Source organism: Oncorhynchus mykiss, chromosome 12 (assembly GCF_057628025.1).
Source record: "Oncorhynchus mykiss isolate SJ-2025 chromosome 12, ASM5762802v1, whole genome shotgun sequence".
Classification (NCBI taxonomy): domain Eukaryota; kingdom Metazoa; phylum Chordata; class Actinopteri; order Salmoniformes; family Salmonidae; genus Oncorhynchus; species Oncorhynchus mykiss.
Window position 1 is genome coordinate 40,138,211 of NC_143033.1, and position 12,125 is coordinate 40,150,335.

At 42.2% G+C, this 12,125-nt stretch overlaps 1 pseudogene across 1 annotated transcript; it reads left to right on the plus strand.

The window, feature by feature from the left end:
• Positions 1 to 42: 42 nt before the first annotated feature.
• On the plus strand, positions 43 to 12,117 carry LOC110538893 (replication factor C subunit 2-like; annotated as a pseudogene). The gene is made up of 11 exons (XR_016485079.1): positions 43 to 152; positions 4,344 to 4,421; positions 4,508 to 4,549; positions 4,685 to 4,784; positions 7,321 to 7,422; positions 7,510 to 7,610; positions 8,302 to 8,462; positions 10,400 to 10,465; positions 10,557 to 10,635; positions 10,820 to 10,933; positions 11,624 to 12,117. The product of XR_016485079.1 is annotated as a replication factor C subunit 2-like (transcript).
• The last annotated feature ends 8 nt before the right edge of the window (positions 12,118 to 12,125 follow it).

Sequence of the window (12,125 nt, forward strand, 5' to 3'; positions counted from 1 at the left end):
TGTTTGGTTCCTGCTGTGGCGGGAAGAACTGCAGCCGAAAACATGGACGTGACGATGAATGAGGCAGATTCTGAGCAAATTCAAAAAGAAGTTCAACGGAAGAAATATGAGGCCACTGCGAAAGTGTCTAGCATTGGATATGAGCTGCCATGGTAACGTTTACAAGCTAGTTAGTTGCAGTATTTTTGTATTTATTAGCGGACTCAAATAGCAATGGATGTGATCTGCCATGGTAAGATTTACAAGCTAGTTAGTTGCAGTATTTTTGTATTTATTAGAGGACTTCAATGGCTCATCATGGCTAGCTAGCAGTGGTAATGGATCATTTGAGTAGATAGGTGGTGAGCCGTATCAAGCTAGCTTCTTTCGTTTTCGAGATGATCGAGCTGTGTCGAGGGAAGAGCTGTTTTTTACATATTGTGTATATTTATTTCTTCTGAACACATCTGTTTGTTGGCAATGTAAATTCTTGCATTTTTTTTCAAAATGCTTAACATTTATGTTCGCTAGTTGGACAGACAAACGCCACCGAATACTAAACGGTAAACCAATCAAAACTCGTGTAATATCCACGGTATTATCTGCTGATCACGTCTTGCCAATTACGTTATCCAAATCGAAGGTAGTAGACAGCTGGTGGCATCTCGAGAAACTGCTATTAGATAAGTCATTTTTATTTATTTGTAATCTAACTATTTACACTGAACACAAATATAAACGTAGCATGTAAATTGTTGGTCCCATGTTTCATGAGCTGAAATAAAAGATCCCAGAAATGTTCCATATGTACAAAAAGCTTATTTCTCTAAAATGTTGTGCACAAATGTGTTTACATCCCTGTTATTATTTCTCCTTTGCCAAAATAATCCACCCACCTGACCGGTGTGGCATATCAAGAAGCTGATTAAACAGCATGATCATTACACAGGTGCACCTTGTGTTGGGGGCAATAAAAGCCACTCTAAAATGTGCAGTTGAACACAGCACAATGTCACAGGTGTCTCAAGTTTGAAGGAGCGTGCAATTGCCATGCTGACTGTGGGAATGTCCACCCTAGCTGTTGCCAGAGGATTGAATGTTCATTTTTCTACCATAAGCTACCTCCAATGTCGTTTGAGAGAATTTGTCAGTATGTCCACAACTGGTCTCACAACCGCAGACCACGTGTAACCACGCCAACCCAGGACCTCCACATCTGGATTCTTCACCTGTGGGATTGTGGTGGCAGGTAGCCTAGTGGTTAAAGCATTGGACTAGTAACCTAAAGGTTGCAAGATCAAATCCCTGATCTGAGAAGGTAGGAGGCAGTAACAAGTTAACCCACTGTTCCTAGGCCGTCATTGAAAATAAGAATTTGTTCTTTAACTGACTTGCCTAGTTAAATAAAGGTAAAATAAAAAAATTGTCTGAAACCAGCCACCCTGACAGCTGATGAAACTGTGGGTTAGCTCAACTGAAGAATTTCTGCAAAATTTGTCAGAAACCGCTTTGGGGAGCTCATCGTCCTGACTGCAGTTAGGCGACTAAACCGCCTTCTTCAGTGGGCAAATGCTCACCTTCGATGGCCGCTGACACGCTGGAGAAGTGTGCTCTTCACGGATGAATCCCAGGTTTCAACTGTACCGGGCAGAATGCAGACGCGTGTACTACGACGACGTGTCGGCAAGCGGTTTGCTGATGTCAACGTTGTGAAGAGAGTGCCCCATGGTGGGGTTATGGTATGGGCAGGCATAAGCTACGGATAAAGAACACAATTTCATTTTATTGATAGCAATTTGATTGCACAGAGATACCGTGACGAGATCCCGAGGCCCATTATCGTGCCATTCAGCTATCACCTCATGTTTCATGTTAATGCACGGCCCCATGTCGCAAGGATCTGTATGCAATTCCTGGAAGCTGACAATGTCCCAGTTCTTCCATGGCCTGCATACTCACCAGACACGTCACCCATTGAGCATGGTTGGGATGCTCTGGATCAACGTGTACGACAGCATATTCCAGTTCCCGCCAATATCCAGCAACTTCGCACAGCCATGGAAGAGTGGGACAGCGTTCCACAGGCCACAATCAACAGGCTGATCAACTCTATGCAAAGGAGATGTGTTGCGCTGCGTGAGGCAAATGGTGGTCACACCAGATACTAACTGGTTTTGTGATCCATGTTCCTACCTTTTTTTTTTTTTAAAGGTATCTGTGACCAACAGATCCATATCTGTATTATCAGTCATATGAAATCCATAGATTAGGGCCTAATTTATTTCAATTGACTGATTTGTTTTTATATGAACTGTAACTCAGTAAAATCTTTGAAATTGTTGTGTTTTATATTTTTGTTCAATATAGATATATAAATGTGATACCATCAATGCAAGCTGTAAAATGACTCCCAACTTAGAACACAGCAACCTTTTAGTAATGTAGCTAGCTTGCTAGTTACAACAAGCAGATGTGTTGCTAGCTAGCGGGAGCAGATAGATTTATCACTAGCTAGCATGTCATTCTGGGACAAGGAGTGTTTTAGCTTTCAGTTTATTCCAAGTAATAATTGAAGACTACAAAAACCTATAGGACAAGTAGTGTAAATCTACTACAGTCACCAAGGCAGGACCCACACATTTCATTCTGACAAATAAGAAATGCCACACTATCCTTGTCAATAGTAGGTTGATTGCAGAGCACCCTGACTCAAGACTGTCAGGATGTTCATTTTCAAGCTCACAAACTACATTCCTTTGCTGTGATGATTTATTTCATTAATTATTGTCTTACATGATGATCTATTCAGCTCTCCTGTGTCCTACTCCCAGATATCAACCATGGGCTGATTAATTCACCTGTCAGGAGAACCATCCTACTGCAGTCTGTCACCATTTAGACCACATTTGCCTGTTTCGAATCCCTGAGCCAACTAGGTGAAGACGGTCTGTGCCTTAGTGCCACCTGTAAGTCGTTCTGGATAAGAGCATCTGCTAAATTACTCAAATGTTAATGTCTCTACATCAGTCAGATAGATTGACTCAAATAACCAACTCACCATCACACTTTGATTATTTGAATCAGCTGTGTAATGCTCGGGCAAATAAATTTTTTTTTAAAAAAGCACGGGTGGAGCAGGACCAAGTTTGTGTGACCCTGATCTAAACTACCTAAATATACTCACATTTCACTGAACATTTAGTATTTGAAACTCAAACATTTATTTCACAACTGCTTTTATAGTATATAATCCTACAGCCTCTTTATCATTCTCCATACCTTATATTCCAATGCATCCAACATTACGCATGCTCACCATGGTATTGGGCAACTGCTATTTGAGAATTCATCTGGTTTAGAAATCAAACTGTGGTTCAGGTGTTGTTTTTTTGCATATTGTATTACAATATATGCTATATTTGTAGGATATGCCATATGTATTGACTAATAAGCAAATGCAGCTGTCGTTTTAAAACCTCCATTCTAGTATGCATGACACGCACATCTATCTACATGCTTTTATTTGTGTTTCTATGCAAAGTATATGATTGAATGTTTCTTTAAGCCTGCAGCTGTTTACTTGAAACGAGACATATAATCATGCCAAAACACGATTTAAACATTTAAATTCACTGATAGAGCGTTAGCTAATGAAACACATTGACATGTACAGTAGCTGGCTAGGCTCGTCTGTAACATTGACTAGCTTTCATTAAATTGGCTAAATCGTCAACAGAGTTACCTCTTCATATGATCAAGACAATTCGTATTGCATGCTGCATATTTCAAGTGCAGCTGAATTAAAAAAAAAATAATCTTATTTCAGTCTGGGAGCGAGCTAACATTGTCGATAGAAGCAGGCCATTGGCTGCCTTCATCACAAGGGGTATGTAGGGGAGTTCTGATTGGTTCCAAGTTTAGTAGTTCCGCAAATTTGCCTGTGCAGCCGTGTTGAAATATGAAAAAGTACAAGAATTGAAGGTGCCAACAAATGTTATAGTCATTAAAAAAATGTAATAGACAAAAAATAAGCTCCTCCCTCCACGTTTCAAGTCTTAGTTCCACCACGTAAGATCCTAGCATTGTAGCTAGCTAGCTAATAGCACTAAAATGAATATTAGCTATGAAAACAGCCATTATGCATGCCTCTCAAAAAGTAACCAGTTGGCTAGCGTTAGCTATGTAATGTTACGTTCTAAGCATCTCATTGGAGCAACAGCTAGTGCTACTAGTCCAAGTAATTGTGTAAATCACTATGAATTGCTTGATTAGCTTTGGTGGCAATGAAGTGAGTCCCAACAGACTCTCTTAGTTGCCATCCAAGCTAGTTGCTGATAGTTATGCTTGTTCTGAATATCTCACAGGGTTGAAAAATACAGACCATTAAAGTTGAATGAAATAATGAAATAGTAGGCAACGAGGAGACTGTTAGCAGATTGGAGGTAAAGTATCCTCAATATTTTAAGTTTCAATATTTTTTGATAAATAATAGCTAACTATGATTTTTTTGTTCCCTTCTCTCTTATAGGTGTTTGCCAGAGAGGGAAATGTACCCAACATCATTATTGCAGTGAGTGACTGACCCGATTCATTCTTTCATCATAACGATTTGATATTACATACTGACATGTTGGTGCAGCGGAGTAATGTTATGCCGTCTTTTATGTGGGACCTCTTTTTTTAAACATAAGTATCATTATTATAGGGTCCCCCCGGTACAGGAAAGACCACTAGTATTTGGCGCAAGCTCTTCTAGGCCCAGCCATGAAAGATTCTGTCCTGGAACTGAAGGCTTCCAATGACAGGTGAGAGCAAGTGATGTCTGTCATGAAAAATGTCACACTGGCATACTTAAAGGAAAGATTCACCCATTTTGAATGTTATATCGTATTTGTTTCATGTTTTCACGTGTATCTGAGCTATTCTCTGTTCAAGCAGGCATAAATACAGCTGGTATGCTGCATTTTTTCATCATAATACTAGCGGTATTTCTGGCTGCTTGAATAGCTTAGATACACGTGAATCCATAAAATGACCCCGGGAATCTATAGAACATCGCTCAGAGGTCAAATAAAAGTTTATTGGTTGCATACACAGATTTGCAGATGTTTCTCAGGTGCAGTGAAATGCTTGTTTCTAGTTCCAACAGTGTAGTAGTAATACTGGTTCTAGTAGTGTCTTGTAAGCCCATATGGGCTTTAAATAAATCAAAAATCAAATACCCAGCAATAGAAAACGATACACACATAATCCAAAAGGTATTTTTTTAAACGTCTGAACGAATCCAATTAACAACACAAATAGCACTGTAACAGTAATCCAAATGCAATCTATACGTATCTACACCAAATGAATTTACACAAGATATAGTAGGAATATTATGTACTGCAGTAGATATACTGGATTCTTGACATCTGCTCTATATCAATAAATATGCAGTGTGCATAAACGCTGTAGCTAAAATGCAATGTACAGTAGTAGAAATATTAGGAGTTATGTCGAGAATACCGTATATAAATACACAGTACAAAACCCCATAGCAAAATGGATAGAATTGCAGGAAATTAGATTCCGGTCCTGAGTGTACAAAATGTAAGGAACACCTGCTCTTTCCATGACAGACTTACCTTGTGAAAGCTATGATCCCTTATTGATGTCACTTGATAAATCCACTTCAATCAGTGTTGATGAAGGGGAGGAGACAGGTTAAATAATTATTTTTAAGCCTTAAGACAATTGAGACATGAATTGTGTGTGTGCCATTCAGAGGGTGAATGAGCAAGACAAAATATTTCTGTGTCTTTGAATGGGGTACGGTAGTAGGTGCCAGGCGCACTGGTTTGAGGGTGTCAAGAACTGCAACACTGCTGGGTTTTTCACACTCAACAGTTAACCCTGTGTATCAAGAATGGTCCACCACCCAAAGGACATCCAGCTGTGGGAAGCATTGGGTTTAACATGGGCCAGCATCCCTGCGGAACGCTTTTGACGCCTTGTAGTGTCCATGCCCTGTCACATTGAGGCTGTTCTGAATGGCAAAGGGGGATGTAACTCAATATTAGGAACGTGTTCCTAATGTTTTATGCACTCGGTGTATATGTATGTGAATGTTGTGTATGGACAGTATGTGAATAGAAAAGGTGTGTGCATAGCAATAGTTATATAGGATGAGCCATGACTAGAATACAGTATACAAATAAAGTGGGTAGAACAGTATGTAAACATTATTAATGTGACCAGTGTTCAATGATTATGTACATAGGGCTGCAGTCTCTAAGGTGCAGGGTAGAGTACCTGCTGGCTAGTGGTGACTGTTTAACAATCTGATGGCCTGGAGTTAGAAGCTGTTTATCAACCTCTCGGTCACCTGTAGTCGCTCTACTTTCTAGATGGTAGTGGGGTGAACAGGCTTTGACTTGGGTGGCTGAGGTCCTTGATGATCTTCTTGGCCTTCTTGGCCTGTGACACCGGGTGCTGTAGATGTCCTGGAGGGCAGGCAGTGTGCCCCTGATGATGCCTTGGGCTGACCGCACCCCCCTCTGGAGAGCCCTGCAGTTGCTGAAGGTGCATTTGCCGTACCAGGCGGTGATGCATCCCGACAGGATGCTCTCAATAGTGCCCCGCTAGAGGTTCGCGAGGGTCTTAGGTGCCAAGCCGAATAGGTGCTGTTGTGCCGTCACCACTATCTGTGTGAAGGGACCATTTCAGGTCGTTAGTGATGTGCACACTGATGAACTTTAAGCTTTTGACCGTGGATGGGGGAACACCCTCTCCTTTCTCCTGCAGTCCACATTCAGCTCTGTCCCTTTTGTTGTCGTTGAGGGAGAGGTTATTTTACTGGCACCACTCCGCCAAGGCCCTCACCTCCCTGTATGCTGTCTTGTAATCAGGCAGGCCTAGCACTGTTGTGTTGTCAGCAAACTTGATGATTGAGTTGGAGACGTGCGTGTAGCCACGCAGTCATGGGTGGTCAGGGAGTATAGGAGAGGGCTGAGCACGCGGCCCCGTGTTGAGGATCAGCTTGGTGGAAGTGTTGTTGCCTACCTTCACCACTTGGGCCCGGCCCGTCCGTTAGGAAGTCCAGGACTCAGTTGCACAGGGCGGGTTTCAGACCCAAAGTTTAGTGATGAGCTTGGAGGGCACTATGGTGTTGAAGGCTGAGCTATAGTTGATGAACAGCATTCTTACATAGAGATGCACAAATACGATAACAAATCAAAAATGGGTGAGTCTTTCCTTTAACTGCACAACCAGTGAGTCCAGGAGCTGCATTTCGGGTTAAAATCATGTTGCTTTAGAAAGTGAAGCCTAAACCACCACATTGTCATGCATCTTCCTCAGAGGCTTCGATGTAGTTCGAAACAAGATCAAGATGTTTGCCCAGCAGAAAGTCACCCTCCCTAAAGGGAGACACAAGATCATCATCCTGGATGAGGCTGACAGGTAAGACCCCCTGAGGGTCACGACAGCTAAGCTGATCTAGTGTACCTATAATTCCTGTGTCTGTAAAGGCTGTTCTTGTGTCTCCAGCATGACAGACGGAGCCCAGCAGACCTTGAGGAGGACCATGGAGATCTACTCTAAAACCACACGCTTCGCTCTGGCGTGCACCGCCTCCGACAAGATCATCGGTGAGGGTCCTAACCGTACGATACAATGATGCTATAGTATTGAATAGGGACCCAAGTGTAAGGTCACGTTGTCTTTTCTCTGTCCTGATGGTCCTCCGTGTTGCTCTGCCCCTTCCTCCTCAGAGCCCATCCAGTCACGTTGTCTTTTCTCTGTTCTGATGGTCCTCTGTGTTGCTCTGCCCCTTCCTCCTCAGAGCCCATCCAGTCACGTTGTCTTTTCTCTGTTCTGATGGTCCTCCGTGTTGCTCTGCCCCTTCCTCCTCAGAGCCCATCCAGTCACGTTGTCTTTTCTCTGTTCTGATGGTCCTCCGTGTTGCTCTGCCCCTTCCTCCTCAGAGCCCATCCAGTCACGTTGTCTTTTCTCTGTTCTGATGGTCCTCCGTGTTGCTCTGCCCCTTACTCCTCAGAGCCCATCCAGTCACGTTGTCTTTTCTCTGTCCTGATGGTCGTCCGTGTTGCTCTGACCCTTCCTCCTCAGAGCCCATCCAGTTACGTTATCTTTTCTCTGTCCTGATGGTCCTCCGTGTTGCTCTGCCCCTTCCTCCTCAGAGCCCATCCAGTCACGTTGTCTTTTCTCTGTCCTGATGGTCCTCCGTGTTGCTCTGTCCCTTCCTCCTCAGAGCCCATCCAGTCACGTTGTCTTTTCTCTGTTCTGATGGTCCTCCGTGTTGCTCTGCCCCTTCCTCCTCAGAGCCCATCTAGTCACGCTGCGCAGTCCTGCGCTACACCAAGCTGAGGGACGAGTGGGTCATGACGCGTCTGCTGCTGGAGGTGGTGGAGAGGGAGAACCTGGTCACCAGCAATGACGGCCTGGAGGCCATCATCTTCACCGCCCAGGGAGACATGAGACAGGTGGGGGAAAGGGCCAACTGTCCTCCATGTTGACACCAAGGGTTCCATGACAATAGCCTTCTTGTTACCATTCCAACTAGATTGGAAATGTCTTAGGAAGTTTTGGTGTCAACAAGTTACCCATTTTAAAATATCAAGTTTGTTGAACACTGTATCTATCCATTGGAGGGTTTGCGGCTTTTTGCCGGACAAATTGACCGGGAGAAAAAACAATCCCATTGCAAAATAATGCTTTTCATTCATTGATGGAAATATCAGTAAATGGAAATACTTATGACCGTCAAGCTTATTGGTCTCTCGATTAATGAGCAACATTTGGGGGAATAGAATTGGGGCGTGTGTATTTCCGTTAGTTGTCATGTATCTCATTTATCACACGCACAGCATACAGAGCAGAATACCAGGACACTACTACCACTAATACTACCACCCGATGTCACAGGAAGGCCTTAAAGATCATCAAGGACATCAACCAGCCGAGCCACTGCCTGTTCACCCCGCTATCATCCAGAAGGCGAGGTCAGTACAGGTGCATCAAAGCTGGGACCGAGAGACTGAAAAACAGCTTCTATCTCAAGGCCATCAGACTGTTAAACAGCCACCACTAACATTGAGTGGCTGCTGCCAACACACTGACACTGACTCAACTCCAGCCACTTTAATAATGGGAATTGATGGGAAATGATGTAAATATATCACTAGCCACTTTAAACAAAGCTACCTTATATAATGTTACTTACCCTACATTATTCATCTCATATGCATACGTATATACTGTACTCTATATCATCGACTGTATTCTTATGTAATACATGTATCACTAGCCACTTTAACTATGCCACTTTGTTTACATACTCATCTCATATGTATATACTGTACTCGATACCATCTACTGTATCTTGCCTATGCTGCTCTGTACCATCACTCGTTCATATATCCTTATGTACATATTCTTTATCCCCTTACACTGTGTACAAGACAGTAGTTTTGGAATTGTTAGTTAGATTACTTGTTATTACTGCATTGTCGGAACTAGAAGCACAAGCATTTCGCTACACTCGCATTAACATCTGCTAACCATGTGTATGTGACAAATAAAATTTGATTTGATTTGAATATCACTTGCCAGACAGCGCTGCTGCAGCTCCTTGCTGCTGGAGTGAAACTCCAGGCCAGCAACAATTCTAAATGCAATCGCGTGTTGAGAACAATTTTGATGTTCTCTTTTTCTTTCCCAACTGGTAATTGAAGCACGCCTCCCATTCACCATTCAAGTGCATAGGAAACATGCAGGCTATCAGCGCGTCACACACCACTTTGTAAGTTGAGCTGTAGGCAGTATACTTCATATTATGAGGCATGTCTTACCGTGCTTCAATCCGACCATAGAAACATGGAGGCAATTATTTTACAGACTTGAAACCAGCATTTCTCTCCTGTTCTATTTGGTTTTCATAACTTTCTTTCGTGGTCCAGGAGCCCAAAGGTACAATCGTACGGTAGTCATATTAACAACCCATCATAGTTGTTGTATCTTTAGAGTCCCCCTCTTTCTAAGTTTCTAACAGAGATTTTCATCTCTATCACAACCGCTTGCATCAGGTTCACTGTTTAGAATGGTGTTTTCCTGCAAATTGCATTTTGGGAAGTGTTTAAAAAGGGATGTTTTATTGTCTGCTTCATTGCAGGAGTTGCATGTTCTGTTAAGATGAATTACCGTAATGTAAATGTGATTTCTGTCATTCTGAACACTGTGGGTGGACACACCCTAATGGGTTGGTAAATTCAAATCTTTCCGGTAACGCTGTCCTGCGCCACGGAAACCCTGATCCATGGCTCCTCGTAGTGGCCATACTTTTTGGGGGGCCAATTAAAGTTTGGCTGAGACATGAGAAACTATAATAACTTTAGCTTTTTTTTTTTTTTTGCATCATCAGGCGCTGAATAACCTACAATCCACAAATTCTGGTTTTGGCTACATCAATAGTGAAAATGTGTTCAAGGTACTGTCTTTTTTTGTCATTTTAGAAGGAAAAATTGACAATGCGTAGGGTTTCAAAGGAAAGACAAGTAAATGTGTTGTTTTTTGTTCAGGTGTGTGATAAGCCACACCCATTGTTGGTGAAAAGCATGCTGGAACACTGTCAATTCCAGCATTGATGAGGCTTACAAGGTATTGCGATCCACTTTTCAATAACAATCAAAACAGAATGTGTATAATATTCTTCTCGATGAATAACCCTTATTTCTCTAGCCGTTAAGTATGGTTCTTAATTAAAGTGATCAATAACTGCTCAGTTTATAATATATAGTAGGACCATATAGCTGATTAATATTCATGTGTTCCTCTCCCTTAGATTATTGAGCAGCTGTGGGCCCTGGGTTACTCCCCTGAGGACATAATCGGCAACATCTTCAGAGTGTGTAAGACTTTCCAGATGTCCGAGTATCTCAAGTTGGAGTTCATCAAGGTAAGAGACATGGTAAAACATTTGCAGTTGTACAGTGAGCTCAAAAAAATGCTAATCTCCCCTGTTTTAGTAATGGTGAGAGGTTAGCATGTCTTGGGGGTATGATATTTGTGCGTCTTTCTCACTCAGCATTCACAATTCAGGATTATCCGTAATCGTGGTAGCATCCACGTTAATGTAGAAGTGTTTAGGCACATTCTGTTCTTATTTACAATAGAAATAATCTGAAACCAAACCAAACTGCAAATGCATCCAACAAGTTTGTAGTCACTAGCTTGATGTAGTCATTGCGTGCTAGGAATATGGGACCAAATACATAACTTTTTACTACTAGTGAATTTGTCCCCTAAAATGGAGGGGACTATGCTGTAATTTCTAAACGGTTCACCCAGTATGGATGAAAATACCCTACAATTAAAGCTGACAGACTCCACTTTAACCTCGTATCATTTCAAATCCAAAGTGATGGCGTATAGAGCCAAAACCAACAAAACGTGTCACTGTCCCAATACTTTTGTTGCTCACTGTACATTATGTACATCTCTGGTTGTTTTCCTCATCTTGGTTGGGTGAAACAAAATGCCAGAAAAGTGCCAAACTTGGCATAGGAAAGTAAGCCACACCATAGTATTAATCAACTTCGCCTCAGCATCGCTCTCCTTGTTTACTTGGTATTGTCCTTTTTCTCAGGAGATAGGATACATGAAGGTGGTGGAGGGCGTAAACTCCCTACTGCAGATGGCAGGCCTCCTGGGTCGACTGTGCAGCAAGATGGCCGCCCCTGATCTCAGCTAACACCGCACCCACCCATCATCTCAGCACTGTCTCTCCCCACCTGTCTCTTTCTCTCCTGGGTTGTGTTCATTACGAAAACAAAACATTTTACAACAGAAAACATAAGAGTTACGTATTGAGCATGTCCAAGTTGTCCTTCACTGTTTCAGTGCAGTTTCTTGCCTTTCGTTCCTAATGAACACAACCCTATTCCACCAATCTGCGTGACACCCTTAAATGACTGACAAGGAGTCCTGGGGAGTTGTTTAATGTTGTAACATTTTTGGGTTAAATACATTTTGTATTTTATACAAGCATGTTAATGTAAATACTATTGAATATCACTTCTGTAATAAATCAATGTTTTTTATGACTTGACAGAACACATTGGTCTATAAAGAGGTTGTACATTTAAAGG